The sequence below is a fragment of the Ranitomeya imitator genome, unplaced genomic scaffold, assembly GCF_032444005.1.
Source record: "Ranitomeya imitator isolate aRanImi1 unplaced genomic scaffold, aRanImi1.pri SCAFFOLD_1207, whole genome shotgun sequence".
In the NCBI taxonomy this organism is placed as follows: Eukaryota; Metazoa; Chordata; class Amphibia; order Anura; family Dendrobatidae; genus Ranitomeya; species Ranitomeya imitator.
In genome coordinates this window covers 21,993-47,225 of record NW_027194459.1, presented here as the reverse complement: position 1 = coordinate 47,225, position 25,233 = coordinate 21,993, and the positions used below count along the sequence as shown (strand labels likewise).

Here is a 25,233-nt window from a genome sequence, read left to right as displayed (position 1 = left end):
AATGCTGAACATGCACAGGTGAAAGCAAGGCACAGGAAATGTTGCAAACGGTCCAGTGAAACTGAGCAAATTGCTACATTTGCCACCTGAAACGTGCTTCTTTGACCCTGAAAAGAATTCTCAGAAAGTGTTAAATGACAACTTGCTGGGCTGATTTCAATTCAATCTGTTTTTGGAAACCGGATCAGAGAAGGGGTGCACTGTTCCCGGAGATACTGCAATAACGGGTCAATGCGTGGAGTGGACAGAGCAAGCTCCATTTCCAGCTCCCTGTTCTAAAAATCCATTTAATATATGGTCCCCAAATAGGGGACGTATCAGATATTAAACTGATAAGAACAGATACTACACTTGATCTTAGCCAAAAGGCCGAGAAGCGATAGCCTGAAATGGTTTGCCACTCCAGACGCCCCATGGCCCACAACCAGGACTCACTGTGGAGAGAGCCCAAAAGATGATTGCCCAGGGGAAGACATTTTTTTTCTAAACTCTGGATGCCTTCTCAAATGGCAGTTCTGGTGTGTGTGGGGGCGTGTGGGGGGTGTGTGGGGGTGTGTGGGGGTGTGTTCAAGTTGGGCCCAACGCGTTTTTAAAAAATCTGCCTAACTCCGCCTAATCTGCATAACTCCGCCTGATCTGCATAACTCCGCCCATCTGAACACACCCTCCATCCCTTTGGCGCTCCAGAGTGCAACTATTAGTGCAAGTCTGCAAATTGCCCCTTTAAAAAAAAAAAAGACAATCCCCCTGCCATGTGGTCTGCTGCTGTTCCAGCAGCAGACTGAAGACGGCGCCATTTTTCTCTGCCTTAGATAAGTCCAGAGCCCATTGTGACACGTGAGAGTTCCGGAGTCAATGGCTGAAGGCCCCATTGTGACAGCAGCAGCAGGTGAAGGTTCCGTGCATAGATTCTATCTACTGCAGGCAGGCAGGCAGGCAGCAGCAGCAGCGCACCCAGTTGGTCAAAAGCATTAGAATACTACTCACACAGTACAAGACAAAATAGACAAGACTAGCACATTCAAGATCATCACAGACACCATTTTTCCTTCTTTATTGAAATACATATCATACACCACATAATTAAAAGTCAGTGGTCCACAAGAGGGAGCCAATGTTTTACAAAGGAATTTGTGCATGCGGTCACAAATGTAGTATGTATGGCCGAACTACTCGTAGGATACTTCAATTTAAACACTTCATGCTGACAGACAGCAGGCAGGCAGGCAGGCAGGCAGGCAGGCAGGGGCCTAATTTTGTAGATGGCACAATATATTAGCAACACTGTTACAAAGGCCTCATTCGGGCCTACATCTTAACACACCTGTTGCAACCAGCAAAGATTGCTTGATTGCTTGATTGATTGATTGCATATTGGATGCAATCCAATGCTGAACATGCACAGGTGAAAGCAAGGCACAGGAAATGTTGCAAACGGTCCAGTGAAACTGAGCAAATTGCTACATTTGCCACCTGAAACGTGCTTCTTTGACCCTGAAAAGAATTCTCAGAAAGTGTTAAATGACAACTTGCTGGGCTGATTTCAATTCAATCTGTTTTTGGAAACCGGATCAGAGAAGGGGTGCACTGTTCCCGGAGATACTGCAATAACGGGTCAATGCGTGGAGTGGACAGAGCAAGCTCCATTTCCAGCTCCCTGTTCTAAAAATCCATTTAATATATGGTCCCCAAATAGGGGACGTATCAGATATTAAACTGATAAGAACAGATACTACACTTGATCTTAGCCAAAAGGCCGAGAAGCGATAGCCTGAAATGGTTTGCCACTCCAGACGCCCCATGGCCCACAACCAGGACTCACTGTGGAGAGAGCCCAAAAGATGATTGCCCAGGGGAAGACATTTTTTTTCTAAACTCTGGATGCCTTCTCAAATGGCAGTTCTGGTGTGTGTGGGGGCGTGTGGGGGGTGTGTGGGGGTGTGTGGGGGTGTGTTCAAGTTGGGCCCAACGCGTTTTTAAAAAATCTGCCTAACTCCGCCTAATCTGCATAACTCCGCCTGATCTGCATAACTCCGCCCATCTGAACACACCCTCCATCCCTTTGGCGCTCCAGAGTGCAACTATTAGTGCAAGTCTGCAAATTGCCCCTTTAAAAAAAAAAAAGACAATCCCCCTGCCATGTGGTCTGCTGCTGTTCCAGCAGCAGACTGAAGACGGCGCCATTTTTCTCTGCCTTAGATAAGTCCAGAGCCCATTGTGACACGTGAGAGTTCCGGAGTCAATGGCTGAAGGCCCCATTGTGACAGCAGCAGCAGGTGAAGGTTCCGTGCATAGATTCTATCTACTGCAGGCAGGCAGGCAGGCAGCAGCAGCAGCGCACCCAGTTGGTCAAAAGCATTAGAATACTACTCACACAGTACAAGACAAAATAGACAAGACTAGCACATTCAAGATCATCACAGACACCATTTTTCCTTCTTTATTGAAATACATATCATACACCACATAATTAAAAGTCAGTGGTCCACAAGAGGGAGCCAATGTTTTACAAAGGAATTTGTGCATGCGGTCACAAATGTAGTATGTATGGCCGAACTACTCGTAGGATACTTCAATTTAAACACTTCATGCTGACAGACAGCAGGCAGGCAGGCAGGCAGGCAGGCAGGCAGGGGCCTAATTTTGTAGATGGCACAATATATTAGCAACACTGTTACAAAGGCCTCATTCGGGCCTACATCTTAACACACCTGTTGCAACCAGCAAAGATTGCTTGATTGCTTGATTGATTGATTGCATATTGGATGCAATCCAATGCTGAACATGCACAGGTGAAAGCAAGGCACAGGAAATGTTGCAAACGGTCCAGTGAAACTGAGCAAATTGCTACATTTGCCACCTGAAACGTGCTTCTTTGACCCTGAAAAGAATTCTCAGAAAGTGTTAAATGACAACTTGCTGGGCTGATTTCAATTCAATCTGTTTTTGGAAACCGGATCAGAGAAGGGGTGCACTGTTCCCGGAGATACTGCAATAACGGGTCAATGCGTGGAGTGGACAGAGCAAGCTCCATTTCCAGCTCCCTGTTCTAAAAATCCATTTAATATATGGTCCCCAAATAGGGGACGTATCAGATATTAAACTGATAAGAACAGATACTACACTTGATCTTAGCCAAAAGGCCGAGAAGCGATAGCCTGAAATGGTTTGCCACTCCAGACGCCCCATGGCCCACAACCAGGACTCACTGTGGAGAGAGCCCAAAAGATGATTGCCCAGGGGAAGACATTTTTTTTCTAAACTCTGGATGCCTTCTCAAATGGCAGTTCTGGTGTGTGTGGGGGCGTGTGGGGGGTGTGTGGGGGTGTGTGGGGGTGTGTTCAAGTTGGGCCCAACGCGTTTTTAAAAAATCTGCCTAACTCCGCCTAATCTGCATAACTCCGCCTGATCTGCATAACTCCGCCCATCTGAACACACCCTCCATCCCTTTGGCGCTCCAGAGTGCAACTATTAGTGCAAGTCTGCAAATTGCCCCTTTAAAAAAAAAAAAGACAATCCCCCTGCCATGTGGTCTGCTGCTGTTCCAGCAGCAGACTGAAGACGGCGCCATTTTTCTCTGCCTTAGATAAGTCCAGAGCCCATTGTGACACGTGAGAGTTCCGGAGTCAATGGCTGAAGGCCCCATTGTGACAGCAGCAGCAGGTGAAGGTTCCGTGCATAGATTCTATCTACTGCAGGCAGGCAGGCAGGCAGCAGCAGCAGCGCACCCAGTTGGTCAAAAGCATTAGAATACTACTCACACAGTACAAGACAAAATAGACAAGACTAGCACATTCAAGATCATCACAGACACCATTTTTCCTTCTTTATTGAAATACATATCATACACCACATAATTAAAAGTCAGTGGTCCACAAGAGGGAGCCAATGTTTTACAAAGGAATTTGTGCATGCGGTCACAAATGTAGTATGTATGGCCGAACTACTCGTAGGATACTTCAATTTAAACACTTCATGCTGACAGACAGCAGGCAGGCAGGCAGGCAGGCAGGCAGGCAGGCAGGGGCCTAATTTTGTAGATGGCACAATATATTAGCAACACTGTTACAAAGGCCTCATTCGGGCCTACATCTTAACACACCTGTTGCAACCAGCAAAGATTGCTTGATTGCTTGATTGATTGATTGCATATTGGATGCAATCCAATGCTGAACATGCACAGGTGAAAGCAAGGCACAGGAAATGTTGCAAACGGTCCAGTGAAACTGAGCAAATTGCTACATTTGCCACCTGAAACGTGCTTCTTTGACCCTGAAAAGAATTCTCAGAAAGTGTTAAATGACAACTTGCTGGGCTGATTTCAATTCAATCTGTTTTTGGAAACCGGATCAGAGAAGGGGTGCACTGTTCCCGGAGATACTGCAATAACGGGTCAATGCGTGGAGTGGACAGAGCAAGCTCCATTTCCAGCTCCCTGTTCTAAAAATCCATTTAATATATGGTCCCCAAATAGGGGACGTATCAGATATTAAACTGATAAGAACAGATTTTTTTTTTTTTTTTTTTTTTTTTTTTTTTTTTTTTTTCTCCCTCAGATGGGGAATTTCACGGTCTAGAAATCCAAAACCGAAGAAACATACCCAAACAGCTGTGTCAAAATTGAAACACAAAAAGCCGTTCCCATCATCATCGGAAAAATCTTTCTTTTTTCAAAATACATATTTACATAACAAAAGAACAAATCAAGAAGTATTAACAAAATATCTCCACTTTTTAACCTTCCAAATTCCTTCCGCATCCACCTCCCCCTTCCTTTTCTTATCCCACAAAAAACAAACATATATCTTCCCCAAAATCACCTTCACGGTATTTCTAACCTCAATATTCTTCCTCTTGAACACATGCACATTTCTCACATCCCATAACACTTCCTTTATACATGCAAGCATTAACCACAACACTCTCTCCTTCACTCCATCACACAACCCTAAACCAAACATGAACAACTCAAAGGATAAAAAATTCACACCACACAGTTCTTTGCACAAAGGACCCATTCTTCCAATCACATCTCTAGCATACTGACAATTCCAGAACACATGTATTACACTTTCACACCCACCACAACCTTCTCTCGGACACCTCTCACTCCTCACTAAACCCCTATTTCTCTGAAACTCTCTTACTGGTAACACTCCATGCAATGACTGCCACACAATCTCACTCTGTCTGTTTGTCATACCATCCATCCGTACTTTCTTCCACACCTTTTGTACATCAGCTCCTCTAACCATATTGATATCACACTCTATCTCTCTACACTCAATCATTCTATACACAGCCTTCTTCTTTTCCACTAGTCTTACATCCACATCACACAACTCATACTTCACCAAAAACTTATAAACCCACACATACCATACAGGAACCTCAAAAGCAACCGGACACCTCAAATCCCTTTCTCTCCATTTTAACTTAAACAGATACGCTCCAAATAAATACCTACACATAGATGAAAATTTCCCATCCGCCCTTATCACTTTCAGCACATACACAACAATATTCACACCAAAAAAAACTTCCAAATTTGGAAAACCCAACCCACCTTTCTCCAATCTTTTCACCAAAATTTCTCTCCTAGCCCTCTCCATCTTTGAATTCCATAAAAACACAAACAGAATCCTATTCAAACTCCTCACACACATATACCCTGGTGGAAACACTACTGCTACATACAAAAAAATCGGCAACACCACACTCTTTATAACTAAGATCTTTCCAAAAAACGTAAGGTTTCTCAACCTCCAAAAACACAGCTTCCGCTCAACCTTCTCTTTCGCATCATTCCAACTTTCCTTCCCATCCAACTTCTCTGAAAACTTCACACCCAATATTTTAATAGGCCCATTAACCACATTCACTCCAACATCCCTACTTAAAACACCATTTCCAAATACCTTACACTCACTCTTTTCCCAATTAACCTTAAATGCAGACGCACCACAAAAAAAGGACACTAATAACTTCACCCGCCTCACCGAACATTCTGAATCGCACAATACACACACATCATCCATATAACCACTAACTTTCCACTCTCTACCCCCTCCTCCTGGCACTTGCACGCCCCTAACCACCTTATCTTTCCTCAGCATACACAACAAAGGCTCAATTGCACAAATAAAGGCCACAGGTGACAAAGGACACCCTTGACGAACCCCTGAAAAGACATTCACTCTCCTTCCCACATAACCATTCATCAAAACACAACTGTAAATATCCTTATATAAACTCCTCACTCTCCCAACAAAATCAGCTGGAAAACCCATTCTTAGCAACACACTAAACAAAAACCCATGCGATAATCTATCATACGCCTTCTCAAAATCTAAACTCAACAAAAACGCACTCTTCTTTCGCCCCATACAGTCCCATAGACAATCTCTTAGCATACACACACAATCATGTATACGCCTCCCAGGTACCGCACAACACTGTTCATCCCCAATCACACTCTCTATCACATCACGCATCCTATTCGCCATTAATTTTGCATAGATTTTATAATCACAGTTTAATAACGTTATCGGCCTCCAATTCCTCAAACTCTTCAAATCCCCCTTTTTAGGTATCAACACAACCATTCCCGCACGCATACTCTCAGCCACCTCCATATTTAACCACATATACTTACACACCTCCACAAAGTCATTACCAATCACATCCCACATCACTCGATAAAACTCTACTGGGAGACCATCCTCCCCTGGCGTCTTATTTAGCGCCATACTATTCATCACCTTCCACACCTCATCACTAGTCACCTCACACATCACACTCTCCCTTTCCGTCTCAGACAACTTACTTTCTAACATATTTAACACATCACTCTCCAAACCCTCATCCCTCCACTTCACTGCATACAACTCCTCATAGAACTTAGCCACCTCTTCACACATATCCTCACCACTCACTTCTCTTCCATCCTCCCCATTCAGCACACTCATACTCTGTTTCTTCCCAAACACCTTTTTAAAGAAAAAACGTGAACATTTCTCATCATGTTCCATTTTGTCAATTTTTGCTCTAAAAACTATACTCCTCCCTTTCTCTAACAAAAAGTCATTAATTTCCTTTTTCACCTGTAATATCTCTTCTTCCACTTCCATTCCTCCTTCCCTCAACTTATACAATACACTCAAACGTGCATTCAATTTAACAAAATTCTCTCTTTTAATAGCTGCACACTTATACCCTAAACTTTTAAAGAATATTTTTGTTTGTCTCTTCACCCAATCCCACCAAACACAAACATTCCCAAAACCATTTTTACGCTTACACCACCCTTCATACCGTCTTGCATACTCCTTTCTCACATCTTCACTCTCTAACAACTTCACATTTAACTTCCACAACCCTTTCCCAAACACTCCACCAACCTTTATATCCACCTCACACTTCATACACACATGATCAGAAAACAAAACATTTTCTTGCTTATAATCAACAGCAGTTATATTTTTTGAAATAAAGCAATAATCCAACCTAGATTGCACCCTTCCACTCTCAGAAAAAAAAGTATTCAACACAGGACTCACACTACACACACGCTGCATATCACCCAGATCAAAATCACTCACTAACTCCAACAAAGCCTTCCCTGACACATCCACATTCACTTTCCCCACATCACAATTCATATCCCCCACAACCACTACAGGCATCCTCCCTGGAACAAAAAGCTTAACTTTTTCAAATAAAGCTTTACGCTCATTCTTATCAACCGGCGCATAAATATTAATAACACAAAACTTTACATTCCTATACTCAAAATTAGCCAAAATACACCTCCCTACCTCAATCACCAGATAATCATTCAAAACCACCTCTCTCCCTTTAACCAATATTCCCACCCCATCATTCTTATTACATGCACTCCCTGACCACACAGACGCACCATAAGACCATTCATCCCCTTTCACACCATCCACTACCCCACACTCTTGTAAACAAAAAATAGATGCATTTTGCATAGCTAAAAACTCAAAAATTGCAGCTCTCCTAACTTTACTTTTAAAGACTCTAACATTTTGTGAAATTATGGTAAACCCCATATTTACAAAATCCACACTTCAACTAACTACACAGAAAATAAAAGCCTTTGGCCTAAGCCAAAGCTCACAAGAGAAAAAAACAACACATTTAGTGCAGTATATGGCAACACTATCAAACATCACCACTATCCTCCTCCACCATCTGAATTGAACAACAAGTGTCTGACCCACTGATCTCACCACCCTCCGTCCTCCTTCTTGCAGGGCCAATCTTTCTCTGAGGAGTACTACTCTCCACCTCCTCATCATCTCCATCATCCTCCCGCCGACTCTTTTTTGCAGCTCTATCGTCATCTGACTCAAACTCCTCAATATGTTCGGGATTAGACAAATGCTCAGGGCTATCCACCTCCGAAATTTGCGCATCGCTCTCCGCGGCGTCCATTGCCTCACTAAAAGTCATTATTTCAGGCAACTGCCCCTGCACTTCCATTTCAGGAAGATGCGCCTCCACCTCTGCAGCTGCCCTCCAAAACTCCTTCTCTTCCCTCCTCCACTCTTTTTCCTTCTTTTTCTTCTTCTTTTCCTCCTTTTTCTCCTCTTTCTCTGCCCTAGAACATGGCCTCAGACTCACACTCTCTGAATCTGGAGGGGGCATGGCTCTACTCGCACTCCGCCTCCTTCTCTCTTCCTCCTCCCTCTCAATCCTTGCAACTTCTTTTACAATTCTTGCCCTTTCCCTCCTGGCCAACTCTTCCTCCATTTGCTCTTTGTCGGACCGCCTAGGTGCACTATTGGGACAGTCTTTATACATATGTGTACTACTCCCACAGACATCACAGGTTTTAGGCGAAGGACATTGGTTAGCAGCATGCCCCTCTTTCCTGCAATTTCGGCAACACTGTCCTTTAGTACACTCTGTCTGTACATGTCCGAAACAAAAACATTTTCTACAGAAACGAGGCTGTCCTGGGTACGTCAAAAAGCCTCTGTGACCTGCCACAGAGAAATTTGCAGGAGGGTGCCTGAAACCACCCACACTATCAGGGTCCCTCTTCAATTTAACACGAAACGTATATTTACAGTTGAAGATGCCCAAGATATTCACCTGCCGTTCTCCTAACTTTACATACTCACAATATTGCGAGAGGAAGCTCTGCAACAAAGCCGGGTCCGTGAAGGGGTTATACACAGTCACAGTTACCTCTTTTTCTTGTAACCCAAACAGTGGTATCCAGCCAACTCCTTCCAGAAGAGGATCCTCAGCATTAGCCCGTAGCCACTCAAACACATTCAGGCAAACGTTTTGGTCCACAAAAGTCACGTCGTAATTACCTTGACGAGGAAATTCGTTGCAACTGAAGATCTCCGTACGCTTTGCTCCAGCCTTTTCCTCGATGAGATCCCGGATGATGAATACCACGTTGTTCTTGGCTCCATTGCTCGGGTCCACGGTCAACCGGATGGTGTTCTTGACAAAATTCATAGCGATGGACTGTCGGTATATTCTACCACAGCAGAAAGAAGAAAACTTCCCACGAGGGACGTCACTCGGACACGGCCTATAGCCGGGGGATCACAACCGGATGCAAGGGGACTAAGCCGACTCCCCAATAGCAGCAGGGGGGTGAAGTCCCACCAGAGGTGAGACGATCCCCCCAGGCCAAGGAGCCGGGTACCCCAAGCACCTCTCAGCCAAGACCAGGGCAATAAACCCTGATCTTAGCCAAAAGGCCGAGAAGCGATAGCCTGAAATGGTTTGCCACTCCAGACGCCCCATGGCCCACAACCAGGACTCACTGTGGAGAGAGCCCAAAAGATGATTGCCCAGGGGAAGACATTTTTTTTCTAAACTCTGGATGCCTTCTCAAATGGCAGTTCTGGTGTGTGTGGGGGCGTGTGGGGGGTGTGTGGGGGTGTGTTCAAGTTGGGCCCAACGCGTTTTTAAAAAATCTGCCTAACTCCGCCTAATCTGCATAACTCCGCCTGATCTGCATAACTCCGCCCATCTGAACACACCCTCCATCCCTTTGGCGCTCCAGAGTGCAACTATTAGTGCAAGTCTGCAAATTGCCCCTTTAAAAAAAAAAAAGACAATCCCCCTGCCATGTGGTCTGCTGCTGTTCCAGCAGCAGACTGAAGACGGCGCCATTTTTCTCTGCCTTAGATAAGTCCAGAGCCCATTGTGACACGTGAGAGTTCCGGAGTCAATGGCTGAAGGCCCCATTGTGACAGCAGCAGCAGGTGAAGGTTCCGTGCATAGATTCTATCTACTGCAGGCAGGCAGGCAGGCAGCAGCAGCAGCGCACCCAGTTGGTCAAAAGCATTAGAATACTACTCACACAGTACAAGACAAAATAGACAAGACTAGCACATTCAAGATCATCACAGACACCATTTTTCCTTCTTTATTGAAATACATATCATACACCACATAATTAAAAGTCAGTGGTCCACAAGAGGGAGCCAATGTTTTACAAAGGAATTTGTGCATGCGGTCACAAATGTAGTATGTATGGCCGAACTACTCGTAGGATACTTCAATTTAAACACTTCATGCTGACAGACAGCAGGCAGGCAGGCAGGCAGGCAGGCAGGCAGGGGCCTAATTTTGTAGATGGCACAATATATTAGCAACACTGTTACAAAGGCCTCATTCGGGCCTACATCTTAACACACCTGTTGCAACCAGCAAAGATTGCTTGATTGCTTGATTGATTGATTGCATATTGGATGCAATCCAATGCTGAACATGCACAGGTGAAAGCAAGGCACAGGAAATGTTGCAAACGGTCCAGTGAAACTGAGCAAATTGCTACATTTGCCACCTGAAACGTGCTTCTTTGACCCTGAAAAGAATTCTCAGAAAGTGTTAAATGACAACTTGCTGGGCTGATTTCAATTCAATCTGTTTTTGGAAACCGGATCAGAGAAGGGGTGCACTGTTCCCGGAGATACTGCAATAACGGGTCAATGCGTGGAGTGGACAGAGCAAGCTCCATTTCCAGCTCCCTGTTCTAAAAATCCATTTAATATATGGTCCCCAAATAGGGGACGTATCAGATATTAAACTGATAAGAACAGATACTACACTTGATCTTAGCCAAAAGGCCGAGAAGCGATAGCCTGAAATGGTTTGCCACTCCAGACGCCCCATGGCCCACAACCAGGACTCACTGTGGAGAGAGCCCAAAAGATGATTGCCCAGGGGAAGACATTTTTTTTCTAAACTCTGGATGCCTTCTCAAATGGCAGTTCTGGTGTGTGTGGGGGCGTGTGGGGGGTGTGTGGGGGTGTGTGGGGGTGTGTTCAAGTTGGGCCCAACGCGTTTTTAAAAAATCTGCCTAACTCCGCCTAATCTGCATAACTCCGCCTGATCTGCATAACTCCGCCCATCTGAACACACCCTCCATCCCTTTGGCGCTCCAGAGTGCAACTATTAGTGCAAGTCTGCAAATTGCCCCTTTAAAAAAAAAAAAGACAATCCCCCTGCCATGTGGTCTGCTGCTGTTCCAGCAGCAGACTGAAGACGGCGCCATTTTTCTCTGCCTTAGATAAGTCCAGAGCCCATTGTGACACGTGAGAGTTCCGGAGTCAATGGCTGAAGGCCCCATTGTGACAGCAGCAGCAGGTGAAGGTTCCGTGCATAGATTCTATCTACTGCAGGCAGGCAGGCAGGCAGCAGCAGCAGCGCACCCAGTTGGTCAAAAGCATTAGAATACTACTCACACAGTACAAGACAAAATAGACAAGACTAGCACATTCAAGATCATCACAGACACCATTTTTCCTTCTTTATTGAAATACATATCATACACCACATAATTAAAAGTCAGTGGTCCACAAGAGGGAGCCAATGTTTTACAAAGGAATTTGTGCATGCGGTCACAAATGTAGTATGTATGGCCGAACTACTCGTAGGATACTTCAATTTAAACACTTCATGCTGACAGACAGCAGGCAGGCAGGCAGGCAGGCAGGCAGGCAGGGGCCTAATTTTGTAGATGGCACAATATATTAGCAACACTGTTACAAAGGCCTCATTCGGGCCTACATCTTAACACACCTGTTGCAACCAGCAAAGATTGCTTGATTGCTTGATTGATTGATTGCATATTGGATGCAATCCAATGCTGAACATGCACAGGTGAAAGCAAGGCACAGGAAATGTTGCAAACGGTCCAGTGAAACTGAGCAAATTGCTACATTTGCCACCTGAAACGTGCTTCTTTGACCCTGAAAAGAATTCTCAGAAAGTGTTAAATGACAACTTGCTGGGCTGATTTCAATTCAATCTGTTTTTGGAAACCGGATCAGAGAAGGGGTGCACTGTTCCCGGAGATACTGCAATAACGGGTCAATGCGTGGAGTGGACAGAGCAAGCTCCATTTCCAGCTCCCTGTTCTAAAAATCCATTTAATATATGGTCCCCAAATAGGGGACGTATCAGATATTAAACTGATAAGAACAGATACTACACTTGATCTTAGCCAAAAGGCCGAGAAGCGATAGCCTGAAATGGTTTGCCACTCCAGACGCCCCATGGCCCACAACCAGGACTCACTGTGGAGAGAGCCCAAAAGATGATTGCCCAGGGGAAGACATTTTTTTTCTAAACTCTGGATGCCTTCTCAAATGGCAGTTCTGGTGTGTGTGGGGGCGTGTGGGGGGTGTGTGGGGGTGTGTGGGGGTGTGTTCAAGTTGGGCCCAACGCGTTTTTAAAAAATCTGCCTAACTCCGCCTAATCTGCATAACTCCGCCTGATCTGCATAACTCCGCCCATCTGAACACACCCTCCATCCCTTTGGCGCTCCAGAGTGCAACTATTAGTGCAAGTCTGCAAATTGCCCCTTTAAAAAAAAAAAAGACAATCCCCCTGCCATGTGGTCTGCTGCTGTTCCAGCAGCAGACTGAAGACGGCGCCATTTTTCTCTGCCTTAGATAAGTCCAGAGCCCATTGTGACACGTGAGAGTTCCGGAGTCAATGGCTGAAGGCCCCATTGTGACAGCAGCAGCAGGTGAAGGTTCCGTGCATAGATTCTATCTACTGCAGGCAGGCAGGCAGGCAGCAGCAGCAGCGCACCCAGTTGGTCAAAAGCATTAGAATACTACTCACACAGTACAAGACAAAATAGACAAGACTAGCACATTCAAGATCATCACAGACACCATTTTTCCTTCTTTATTGAAATACATATCATACACCACATAATTAAAAGTCAGTGGTCCACAAGAGGGAGCCAATGTTTTACAAAGGAATTTGTGCATGCGGTCACAAATGTAGTATGTATGGCCGAACTACTCGTAGGATACTTCAATTTAAACACTTCATGCTGACAGACAGCAGGCAGGCAGGCAGGCAGGCAGGCAGGCAGGGGCCTAATTTTGTAGATGGCACAATATATTAGCAACACTGTTACAAAGGCCTCATTCGGGCCTACATCTTAACACACCTGTTGCAACCAGCAAAGATTGCTTGATTGCTTGATTGATTGATTGCATATTGGATGCAATCCAATGCTGAACATGCACAGGTGAAAGCAAGGCACAGGAAATGTTGCAAACGGTCCAGTGAAACTGAGCAAATTGCTACATTTGCCACCTGAAACGTGCTTCTTTGACCCTGAAAAGAATTCTCAGAAAGTGTTAAATGACAACTTGCTGGGCTGATTTCAATTCAATCTGTTTTTGGAAACCGGATCAGAGAAGGGGTGCACTGTTCCCGGAGATACTGCAATAACGGGTCAATGCGTGGAGTGGACAGAGCAAGCTCCATTTCCAGCTCCCTGTTCTAAAAATCCATTTAATATATGGTCCCCAAATAGGGGACGTATCAGATATTAAACTGATAAGAACAGATTTTTTTTTTTTTTTTTTTTTTTTTCCCTCAGATGGGAAGTTCCACAGTCAAGACTCCACAACTTTATGGAACTCATCTCCCAAAACAGCAAGCCACATACACAATGTAACCGCCATTCCCATCATCACTGGAAAACACAACATAAAAATATTTGTTAACAACACAAAAAAACTCAAGATACATTAAACAAAATGTTTCCACTTTTTGGTTTTCCAAACTCCCTCTGCATCCACCTCCCCTCTCCTCCTCTGATCACACACAAAACAAAAATACAATTTTCCCAGAATAATTTTAATGCAATTTTTAACTTCAATATCCTTCCTTTTAAACACATATATATTCCTCACATCCCACAAAACCTCTTTTATACATGCCATCATTAACCACAATACTCTCTCCTTTTCCCCACACATACCCAATCCAAACATAAAAAGCTCAAAAGACAACAGATTCACCTCACACAGCTCCTTACACAAACGACCCAACCCTGCAATCACACTTCTAGCGTACTGACAATTCCAAAACAAATGCACCACGCTCTCACTTCCACCACATCCACTCCTCGGACACTTCTCACTCCTCACTAAACCCCGATTTTTCTGAAACTCCCTCACCGGTAACACCCCATGCAATGACTGCCATACAATCTCACTCTGCCTGTTTGTCATACCATTCATCCGTACCTTCTTCCATACTTTCTGCACATCATCCCCTCTTACCACTTTAAGATCTGGTAAGGACAGCCTGTAAACTTGTCCAATGTCACATTCCATCTCTCTACACTCAATCATCTTATATACAGCTTTCTTCTTTTCTAACAATCTCACATCCACATCACAGAGTTCATACTTCACTAAAAATTTGTAAACCCACACATACCACACAGGAACCTCAAAAGCCACTGGGCTCCTAAGATCTCTTTCACGCCATTTCAAACAAAACAAGAAATTTCCAAACAAAAACCTGCACATACATGCATACTTCCCATCCATCCTAATCACACCTAATACAAACACCATAATATTCACGCCAAAAAATACATTCAAATTTGGGAAACCCAGTCCCCCCTTATCCAAACTCTTCATAACAATTTCTCTCCTAGCACGCTCCATACATGAACCCCAAAGAAAGACAAACAAAACCCTATTTAATCTTCTGACACACATGTAGCTTGGTGGAAAAACCAACGCAACATACAAAAAAATCGGTAACACAACACTCTTAATAACTAAAATTTTACCAAAAAACGTAAGATCCCTCAAATTCCAAAAATTTAACTTACGCTCCACTCTCTCTCTCACATCCACCCAGCTTTCCTCTCCATCCAATTTCTCCGAAAATTTCACGCCCAAAACCTTTATCGGTCCACTCACCACATTCACTCCAACATCATCGCTCAGACTCCTCCCCCCAAAATTCTTACACTCACTCTTCTCCCAATTCACTTTAAAAGCAGAAGCTCCACAAAAAAAAGAAACCAACAACTTCACACGCCGTGCCGAACACTCTGAATCACACAACACACACACATCATCCATATAAGCACTCATCTTCCACTCTCTCCCCCCACCCCCCGGTACTTGCACACCCTGAATCACCTTATCTTTTCTCAACAGACATAACAATGGCTCAATTGCACAAATAAATACGATAGGGGACAAAGGGCACCCCTGCCGAACACCCGAAAACACATTTACTCTCCTCCCCACATTTCCATTCAACAACACACAACTATAAATATTCTTATACAAACTTCTCACTCTCTCAACAAACTCAGAAGGAAATCCCATCCTCACCAACACACTAAACAAAAAAACATGCGCCAACCTATCATACGCCTTCTCAAAATCCAAACTCAACACATAAACCCCCTTCTTACGACTCATGCAGTCCCATAAACAATCTCTCAACATACACAAACTTCCATGTATTCGTCTTCCAGGCACCGCACAACATTGCTCCTCACCCACCACACTCCCAACCACGCCACGCATCCTGTTGGCCAAAAGCTTCGCATAAATCTTATAATCACAATTCAACAATGTGATCGGCCTCCAGTTTTTAAGATTTTTCAAATCACCCTTTTTTGGCAATAACACAACCACCCCTGCACGCATACCATTTGCTATCTCTGCATTCGCCCACATATACTTACATACATCCACAAAATCCTTCCCAATCACATCCCACATCACACGATAAAATTCCACCGGTAAACCATCCTCCCCCGGTGTTTTATTCAACGCCATACTACACACCACCTTCCATACTTCTTCATCTGTCACATCACCCATCAAACTTTCTCTTTCTATCTTATTCAAACTATTTTCCAAACCACTCAGCACCTCACTCTCCAAACCTTCATCCCTCCATTTCACAGCATACAAATCATCATAAAACTTTGCCACTTCCTCACACAAGTCCACACCACTCACTTCATTTCCATCCATCCCATTCAAAACACTCATACTCTGTCTTTTCCCAAAAACTTTTTTAAAGAAAAAACGCGAACACTTCTCATTCTTCTCCAAATTCTCTATCTTGGCCCTATACACAATACTCCTCCCTCTTTCTAACAAAAAATCATCCACTTCTTTTTTCACTTTCACCAAATCTTCACTCACATCCATCCCTCCGGCCCTCAACTTATACAACACGCTCAATCTTGCATTTAAAAAAACAAACCTTTTCCTCTTTGCAGCCGCACACTTGTACCCGAGTTTTTTAAAAAAACTCTTGGTTTTCCATTTAACCCAATCCCACCATTCACACACGCTTCTGAAATCACTCCTGCATCCACACCAATCTGCATAAATTCTTTTATACTCCTCTCTCACACCCCCTCCTTCCAGCAAACTCACATTCAGCTTCCACACACCTTTCCCAGCCACCTCATTAACATGCAAATCCAATTCACACTTCATACACACATGATCCGAAAAAACCACACTCTCCTGTGCATAACTAACAGGAATCATATTTTTAGACACAAAACAATGATCTAACCTAGACGCCACCCTCCCACTATCAGAAAAAAACGTATTTAACAACGGTGCTATCTTGCATGCACACTGCATATCCCTTAAACCAAAATCACTCACCATATCCATTAACACTTTCCCTGCCACATCCACATTCACACTTCCCACATCACAGTTCATATCACCCACTAACACTACAGGCACTCTCCCAGGAATAAAAAACTTAATTTTTTCAAATAACACTTTACGCTCCTGTTTTTCCACAGGCGCATATACATTAATAACACAAAAACGAACATTTCTAAACTCAAAATTAGCCAACACACACCTTCCAACCTCAATCACCATATAGTCACACAAACTCACATCACTTCCCTTCACTAAAAAACCCACACCATCATTTTTATTACAAGCACTCCCTGACCACACAGACGCACCATGAGGCCATTCACTCCCCTTCACATCATCCACAATCCCACACTCCTGCAAACAAAAAATTCCTGCATTTTGTGTTGCAAAAAAATCCAAAATAGCCGCCCGCCGCAACCTATTTTTAAAGACCCTCACATTTTGTGATATAATTATAAACCCCATAATATACACAGAACCAAAAACACTAAAGCAAACAACCTACAAAAAGGACATTAAACAACTTATATGAGAAAAAAAAAAAAAAAAAAAAACATTTTAAAGCAACTGCAATATACAAAACACATTTTAACGGCAAAAGCTATGTACAAAAACGCTTAGAAAAAAAAAGCACATAACTAAGCAGTGTCGCCACTGTCCTCCTCCACCATCTGCGCCGCGCAGCTTTCAGAGCCGCTGACCTCCATACACTCCTCCACACGTGACTTCTTCCGCCCAACTTTTCTCTGGGGCATTCCTGCTTCTGGAACCTCAAAGTCAAAATTTTCCCCACCACCCTCCCTGGGACACTTTCGACCTCCAGGCTCCTCTTGTGAGGAAAAAGCACCTATATTTCTCGGGTCCGATTCAGGAATCACAGGATCAACCAACTCCTCCGCCCCAGACGTATCAAAATCCATCAGCGCACCCAACTCCTCTGTATTTATAACTGGAACCTCCTTTTTTTTCTTACTTTTATTAGTCATAGCACGCTCTTCCTGCTTTGCGGCTCTCCAAAATAATTTGTCCTCCAGCTCCTCCTTCCTCCTTTCAGCCTCCTTGTCCTCCTGCCTTCTATCCCGCCGTCTCTCAACCATAGAGGGCGGAATTATTTCAGCGCTCCGCTGCGCAGAAGACTTGCTTTCCTCCCGCCTCCTCTCCTCTTCCCGTTTCTTTACCTCCTCCTCTCTCTTTTTCTCCTCCTCCTGCCTCCGCTCCTCACGCTTTTTTCCTTCCTCCTCCCGCCTCTCCTCCTCTCTGGTTGGCCTCCTCGGCCCAGCATACGGACAGTCCCTATACAGGTGCCCTATGTCTCCACACTGGTCACACTCACGTGGCATTGGACACTGAGCCGCCATATGGCCCTCCTGTTTACAATTGCGGCAAACCATACTTTTCTCACAGGTACTCTGTAGGTGCCCAAACTGAAAACACTTTCTACAGTATAGAGGCTGCCCTGCATATGTCAGGAAGCCCCTTTGCCCTGCTACCGAAAAGTTCGCCGGGGGATGGGCGAAACCTCCCAAACAACTTGGGTCTCTCCTCAGTTTCACACGAAACACATATTTACAATTAAAGATCCCCAAGCAATTTTTTTGCTTTTCTCCACCCTTCACATACTCGCAATAACGAGCCAGGAACTGCTCCAGCAAACTTACTTCAGTGTAAGGGTTATACACCGTCACAGTTACAACTTTCTCCATTAGCCCAAACAAAGGCTCCACCCGCACTCCCTCCAGGCATGGATCACCATCATGACTTCTGAGCCACTCAAAGATAGTTAGGCAAACTGCCTCACTCACAAAGGTAACATCATATGTACCTTGATTCCGGAACTCGTTAACGCTGAAAATGTCCGTCCGATGGGCTCCAGCCTTTTCCTCCAGCAGGTCACGAACCACGAAAACCACATTATTTCGGGCACTTCCTTCCACGACCACACGAATGGTATTCTTGATGAACATCTTCACCTCTTCAGTCTTCTCTGCCGGTACAAAGACCGCAGTAGCAAATCAGCAGCACGCTGCCAGGAATCACTCGCACCCCCTGACCGCGACACAAGATCGCAGCCAAAAGGCCGAGAAGCGATAGCCTGAAATGGTTTGCCACTCCAGACGCCCCATGGCCCACAACCAGGACTCACTGTGGAGAGAGCCCAAAAGATGATTGCCCAGGGGAAGACATTTTTTTTCTAAACTCTGGATGCCTTCTCAAATGGCAGTTCTGGTGTGTGTGGGGGCGTGTGGGGGGTGTGTGGGGGTGTGTGGGGGTGTGTTCAAGTTGGGCCCAACGCGTTTTTAAAAAATCTGCCTAACTCCGCCTAATCTGCATAACTCCGCCTGATCTGCATAACTCCGCCCATCTGAACACACCCTCCATCCCTTTGGCGCTCCAGAGTGCAACTATTAGTGCAAGTCTGCAAATTGCCCCTTTAAAAAAAAAAAAGACAATCCCCCTGCCATGTGGTCTGCTGCTGTTCCAGCAGCAGACTGAAGACGGCGCCATTTTTCTCTGCCTTAGATAAGTCCAGAGCCCATTGTGACACGTGAGAGTTCCGGAGTCAATGGCTGAAGGCCCCATTGTGACAGCAGCAGCAGGTGAAGGTTCCGTGCATAGATTCTATCTACTGCAGGCAGGCAGGCAGGCAGCAGCAGCAGCGCACCCAGTTGGTCAAAAGCATTAGAATACTACTCACACAGTACAAGACAAAATAGACAAGACTAGCACATTCAAGATCATCACAGACACCATTTTTCCTTCTTTATTGAAATACATATCATACACCACATAATTAAAAGTCAGTGGTCCACAAGAGGGAGCCAATGTTTTACAAAGGAATTTGTGCATGCGGTCACAAATGTAGTATGTATGGCCGAACTACTCGTAGGATACTTCAATTTAAACACTTCATGCTGACAGACAGCAGGCAGGCAGGCAGGCAGGCAGGCAGGCAGGGGCCTAATTTTGTAGATGGCACAATATATTAGCAACACTGTTACAAAGGCCTCATTCGGGCCTACATCTTAACACACCTGTTGCAACCAGCAAAGATTGCTTGATTGCTTGATTGATTGATTGCATATTGGATGCAATCCAATGCTGAACATGCACAGGTGAAAGCAAGGCACAGGAAATGTTGCAAACGGTCCAGTGAAACTGAGCAAATTGCTACATTTGCCACCTGAAACGTGCTTCTTTGACCCTGAAAAGAATTCTCAGAAAGTGTTAAATGACAACTTGCTGGGCTGATTTCAATTCAATCTGTTTTTGGAAACCGGATCAGAGAAGGGGTGCACTGTTCCCGGAGATACTGCAATAACGGGTCAATGCGTGGAGTGGACAGAGCAAGCTCCATTTCCAGCTCCCTGTTCTAAAAATCCATTTAATATATGGTCCCCAAATAGGGGACGTATCAGATATTAAACTGATAAGAACAGATACTACACTTGATCTTAGCCAAAAGGCCGAGAAGCGATAGCCTGAAATGGTTTGCCACTCCAGACGCCCCATGGCCCACAACCAGGACTCACTGTGGAGAGAGCCCAAAAGATGATTGCCCAGGGGAAGACATTTTTTTTCTAAACTCTGGATGCCTTCTCAAATGGCAGTTCTGGTGTGTGTGGGGGCGTGTGGGGGGTGTGTGGGGGTGTGTGGGGGTGTGTTCAAGTTGGGCCCAACGCGTTTTTAAAAAATCTGCCTAACTCCGCCTAATCTGCATAACTCCGCCTGATCTGCATAACTCCGCCCATCTGAACACACCCTCCATCCCTTTGGCGCTCCAGAGTGCAACTATTAGTGCAAGTCTGCAAATTGCCCCTTTAAAAAAAAAAAAGACAATCCCCCTGCCATGTGGTCTGCTGCTGTTCCAGCAGCAGACTGAAGACGGCGCCATTTTTCTCTGCCTTAGATAAGTCCAGAGCCCATTGTGACACGTGAGAGTTCCGGAGTCAATGGCTGAAGGCCCCATTGTGACAGCAGCAGCAGGTGAAGGTTCCGTGCATAGATTCTATCTACTGCAGGCAGGCAGGCAGGCAGCAGCAGCAGCGCACCCAGTTGGTCAAAAGCATTAGAATACTACTCACACAGTACAAGACAAAATAGACAAGACTAGCACATTCAAGATCATCACAGACACCATTTTTCCTTCTTTATTGAAATACATATCATACACCACATAATTAAAAGTCAGTGGTCCACAAGAGGGAGCCAATGTTTTACAAAGGAATTTGTGCATGCGGTCACAAATGTAGTATGTATGGCCGAACTACTCGTAGGATACTTCAATTTAAACACTTCATGCTGACAGACAGCAGGCAGGCAGGCAGGCAGGCAGGCAGGCAGGGGCCTAATTTTGTAGATGGCACAATATATTAGCAACACTGTTACAAAGGCCTCATTCGGGCCTACATCTTAACACACCTGTTGCAACCAGCAAAGATTGCTTGATTGCTTGATTGATTGATTGCATATTGGATGCAATCCAATGCTGAACATGCACAGGTGAAAGCAAGGCACAGGAAATGTTGCAAACGGTCCAGTGAAACTGAGCAAATTGCTACATTTGCCACCTGAAACGTGCTTCTTTGACCCTGAAAAGAATTCTCAGAAAGTGTTAAATGACAACTTGCTGGGCTGATTTCAATTCAATCTGTTTTTGGAAACCGGATCAGAGAAGGGGTGCACTGTTCCCGGAGATACTGCAATAACGGGTCAATGCGTGGAGTGGACAGAGCAAGCTCCATTTCCAGCTCCCTGTTCTAAAAATCCATTTAATATATGGTCCCCAAATAGGGGACGTATCAGATATTAAACTGATAAGAACAGATACTACACTTGATCTTAGCCAAAAGGCCGAGAAGCGATAGCCTGAAATGGTTTGCCACTCCAGACGCCCCATGGCCCACAACCAGGACTCACTGTGGAGAGAGCCCAAAAGATGATTGCCCAGGGGAAGACATTTTTTTTCTAAACTCTGGATGCCTTCTCAAATGGCAGTTCTGGTGTGTGTGGGGGCGTGTGGGGGGTGTGTGGGGGTGTGTGGGGGTGTGTTCAAGTTGGGCCCAACGCGTTTTTAAAAAATCTGCCTAACTCCGCCTAATCTGCATAACTCCGCCTGATCTGCATAACTCCGCCCATCTGAACACACCCTCCATCCCTTTGGCGCTCCAGAGTGCAACTATTAGTGCAAGTCTGCAAATTGCCCCTTTAAAAAAAAAAAAGACAATCCCCCTGCCATGTGGTCTGCTGCTGTTCCAGCAGCAGACTGAAGACGGCGCCATTTTTCTCTGCCTTAGATAAGTCCAGAGCCCATTGTGACACGTGAGAGTTCCGGAGTCAATGGCTGAAGGCCCCATTGTGACAGCAGCAGCAGGTGAAGGTTCCGTGCATAGATTCTATCTACTGCAGGCAGGCAGGCAGGCAGCAGCAGCAGCGCACCCAGTTGGTCAAAAGCATTAGAATACTACTCACACAGTACAAGACAAAATAGACAAGACTAGCACATTCAAGATCATCACAGACACCATTTTTCCTTCTTTATTGAAATACATATCATACACCACATAATTAAAAGTCAGTGGTCCACAAGAGGGAGCCAATGTTTTACAAAGGAATTTGTGCATGCGGTCACAAATGTAGTATGTATGGCCGAACTACTCGTAGGATACTTCAATTTAAACACTTCATGCTGACAGACAGCAGGCAGGCAGGCAGGCAGGCAGGCAGGCAGGGGCCTAATTTTGTAGATGGCACAATATATTAGCAACACTGTTACAAAGGCCTCATTCGGGCCTACATCTTAACACACCTGTTGCAACCAGCAAAGATTGCTTGATTGCTTGATTGATTGATTGCATATTGGATGCAATCCAATGCTGAACATGCACAGGTGAAAGCAAGGCACAGGAAATGTTGCAAACGGTCCAGTGAAACTGAGCAAATTGCTACATTTGCCACCTGAAACGTGCTTCTTTGACCCTGAAAAGAATTCTCAGAAAGTGTTAAATGACAACTTGCTGGGCTGATTTCAATTCAATCTGTTTTTGGAAACCGGATCAGAGAAGGGGTGCACTGTTCCCGGAGATACTGCAATAACGGGTCAATGCGTGGAGTGGACAGAGCAAGCTCCATTTCCAGCTCCCTGTTCTAAAAATCCATTTAATATATGGTCCCCAAATAGGGGACGTATCAGATATTAAACTGATAAGAACAGATACTACACTTGATCTTAGCCAAAAGGCCGAGAAGCGATAGCCTGAAATGGTTTGCCACTCCAGACGCCCCATGGCCCACAACCAGGACTCACTGTGGAGAGAGCCCAAAAGATGATTGCCCAGGGGAAGACATTTTTTTTCTAAACTCTGGATGCCTTCTCAAATGGCAGTTCTGGTGTGTGTGGGGGCGTGTGGGGGGTGTGTGGGGGTGTGTGGGGGTGTGTTCAAGTTGGGCCCAACGCGTTTTTAAAAAATCTGCCTAACTCCGCCTAATCTGCATAACTCCGCCTGATCTGCATAACTCCGCCCATCTGAACACACCCTCCATCCCTTTGGCGCTCCAGAGTGCAACTATTAGTGCAAGTCTGCAAATTGCCCCTTTAAAAAAAAAAAAGACAATCCCCCTGCCATGTGGTCTGCTGCTGTTCCAGCAGCAGACTGAAGACGGCGCCATTTTTCTCTGCCTTAGATAAGTCCAGAGCCCATTGTGACACGTGAGAGTTCCGGAGTCAATGGCTGAAGGCCCCATTGTGACAGCAGCAGCAGGTGAAGGTTCCGTGCATAGATTCTATCTACTGCAGGCAGGCAGGCAGGCAGCAGCAGCAGCGCACCCAGTTGGTCAAAAGCATTAGAATACTACTCACACAGTACAAGACAAAATAGACAAGACTAGCACATTCAAGATCATCACAGACACCATTTTTCCTTCTTTATTGAAATACATATCATACACCACATAATTAAAAGTCAGTGGTCCACAAGAGGGAGCCAATGTTTTACAAAGGAATTTGTGCATGCGGTCACAAATGTAGTATGTATGGCCGAACTACTCGTAGGATACTTCAATTTAAACACTTCATGCTGACAGACAGCAGGCAGGCAGGCAGGCAGGCAGGCAGGCAGGGGCCTAATTTTGTAGATGGCACAATATATTAGCAACACTGTTACAAAGGCCTCATTCGGGCCTACATCTTAACACACCTGTTGCAACCAGCAAAGATTGCTTGATTGCTTGATTGATTGATTGCATATTGGATGCAATCCAATGCTGAACATGCACAGGTGAAAGCAAGGCACAGGAAATGTTGCAAACGGTCCAGTGAAACTGAGCAAATTGCTACATTTGCCACCTGAAACGTGCTTCTTTGACCCTGAAAAGAATTCTCAGAAAGTGTTAAATGACAACTTGCTGGGCTGATTTCAATTCAATCTGTTTTTGGAAACCGGATCAGAGAAGGGGTGCACTGTTCCCGGAGATACTGCAATAACGGGTCAATGCGTGGAGTGGACAGAGCAAGCTCCATTTCCAGCTCCCTGTTCTAAAAATCCATTTAATATATGGTCCCCAAATAGGGGACGTATCAGATATTAAACTGATAAGAACAGATACTACACTTGATCTTAGCCAAAAGGCCGAGAAGCGATAGCCTGAAATGGTTTGCCACTCCAGACGCCCCATGGCCCACAACCAGGACTCACTGTGGAGAGAGCCCAAAAGATGATTGCCCAGGGGAAGACATTTTTTTTCTAAACTCTGGATGCCTTCTCAAATGGCAGTTCTGGTGTGTGTGGGGGCGTGTGGGGGGTGTGTGGGGGTGTGTGGGGGTGTGTTCAAGTTGGGCCCAACGCGTTTTTAAAAAATCTGCCTAACTCCGCCTAATCTGCATAACTCCGCCTGATCTGCATAACTCCGCCCATCTGAACACACCCTCCATCCCTTTGGCGCTCCAGAGTGCAACTATTAGTGCAAGTCTGCAAATTGCCCCTTTAAAAAAAAAAAAGACAATCCCCCTGCCATGTGGTCTGCTGCTGTTCCAGCAGCAGACTGAAGACGGCGCCATTTTTCTCTGCCTTAGATAAGTCCAGAGCCCATTGTGACACGTGAGAGTTCCGGAGTCAATGGCTGAAGGCCCCATTGTGACAGCAGCAGCAGGTGAAGGTTCCGTGCATAGATTCTATCTACTGCAGGCAGGCAGGCAGGCAGCAGCAGCAGCGCACCCAGTTGGTCAAAAGCATTAGAATACTACTCACACAGT

At 45.1% G+C, this 25,233-nt stretch overlaps 10 non-coding genes and 1 pseudogene across 10 annotated transcripts; all 11 read right to left on the bottom strand.

The window, feature by feature from the left end:
- Nucleotides 1–190: 190 nt before the first annotated feature.
- LOC138655091 (U2 spliceosomal RNA) lies at nucleotides 191–381 on the bottom strand. The gene has a single exon (XR_011316672.1). It is a non-coding gene; the product is annotated as a U2 spliceosomal RNA (small nuclear RNA).
- A 1,196-nt stretch (nucleotides 382–1,577) lies between these two features.
- Nucleotides 1,578–1,768, bottom strand: LOC138655090 (U2 spliceosomal RNA). The gene has a single exon (XR_011316671.1). It is a non-coding gene; the product is annotated as a U2 spliceosomal RNA (small nuclear RNA).
- A 1,196-nt stretch (nucleotides 1,769–2,964) lies between these two features.
- On the bottom strand, nucleotides 2,965–3,155 carry LOC138655089 (U2 spliceosomal RNA). Its single transcript, XR_011316670.1, has one exon. It is a non-coding gene; the product is annotated as a U2 spliceosomal RNA (small nuclear RNA).
- Nucleotides 3,156–4,355: 1,200 nt separating this feature from the next.
- On the bottom strand, nucleotides 4,356–4,592 carry LOC138655125 (U2 spliceosomal RNA; annotated as a pseudogene).
- Nucleotides 4,593–10,947: 6,355 nt separating this feature from the next.
- LOC138655088 (U2 spliceosomal RNA) lies at nucleotides 10,948–11,138 on the bottom strand. The gene has a single exon (XR_011316669.1). It is a non-coding gene; the product is annotated as a U2 spliceosomal RNA (small nuclear RNA).
- Nucleotides 11,139–12,334: 1,196 nt separating this feature from the next.
- On the bottom strand, nucleotides 12,335–12,525 carry LOC138655087 (U2 spliceosomal RNA). Its single transcript, XR_011316668.1, has one exon. It is a non-coding gene; the product is annotated as a U2 spliceosomal RNA (small nuclear RNA).
- A 1,196-nt stretch (nucleotides 12,526–13,721) lies between these two features.
- LOC138655120 (U2 spliceosomal RNA) lies at nucleotides 13,722–13,913 on the bottom strand. Its single transcript, XR_011316698.1, has one exon. It is a non-coding gene; the product is annotated as a U2 spliceosomal RNA (small nuclear RNA).
- Nucleotides 13,914–20,270: 6,357 nt separating this feature from the next.
- On the bottom strand, nucleotides 20,271–20,461 carry LOC138655085 (U2 spliceosomal RNA). Its single transcript, XR_011316666.1, has one exon. It is a non-coding gene; the product is annotated as a U2 spliceosomal RNA (small nuclear RNA).
- A 1,196-nt stretch (nucleotides 20,462–21,657) lies between these two features.
- LOC138655084 (U2 spliceosomal RNA) lies at nucleotides 21,658–21,848 on the bottom strand. Its single transcript, XR_011316665.1, has one exon. It is a non-coding gene; the product is annotated as a U2 spliceosomal RNA (small nuclear RNA).
- A 1,196-nt stretch (nucleotides 21,849–23,044) lies between these two features.
- Nucleotides 23,045–23,235, bottom strand: LOC138655083 (U2 spliceosomal RNA). The gene has a single exon (XR_011316664.1). It is a non-coding gene; the product is annotated as a U2 spliceosomal RNA (small nuclear RNA).
- Nucleotides 23,236–24,431: 1,196 nt separating this feature from the next.
- On the bottom strand, nucleotides 24,432–24,622 carry LOC138655082 (U2 spliceosomal RNA). The gene has a single exon (XR_011316663.1). It is a non-coding gene; the product is annotated as a U2 spliceosomal RNA (small nuclear RNA).
- Nucleotides 24,623–25,233: the final 611 nt, after the last annotated feature.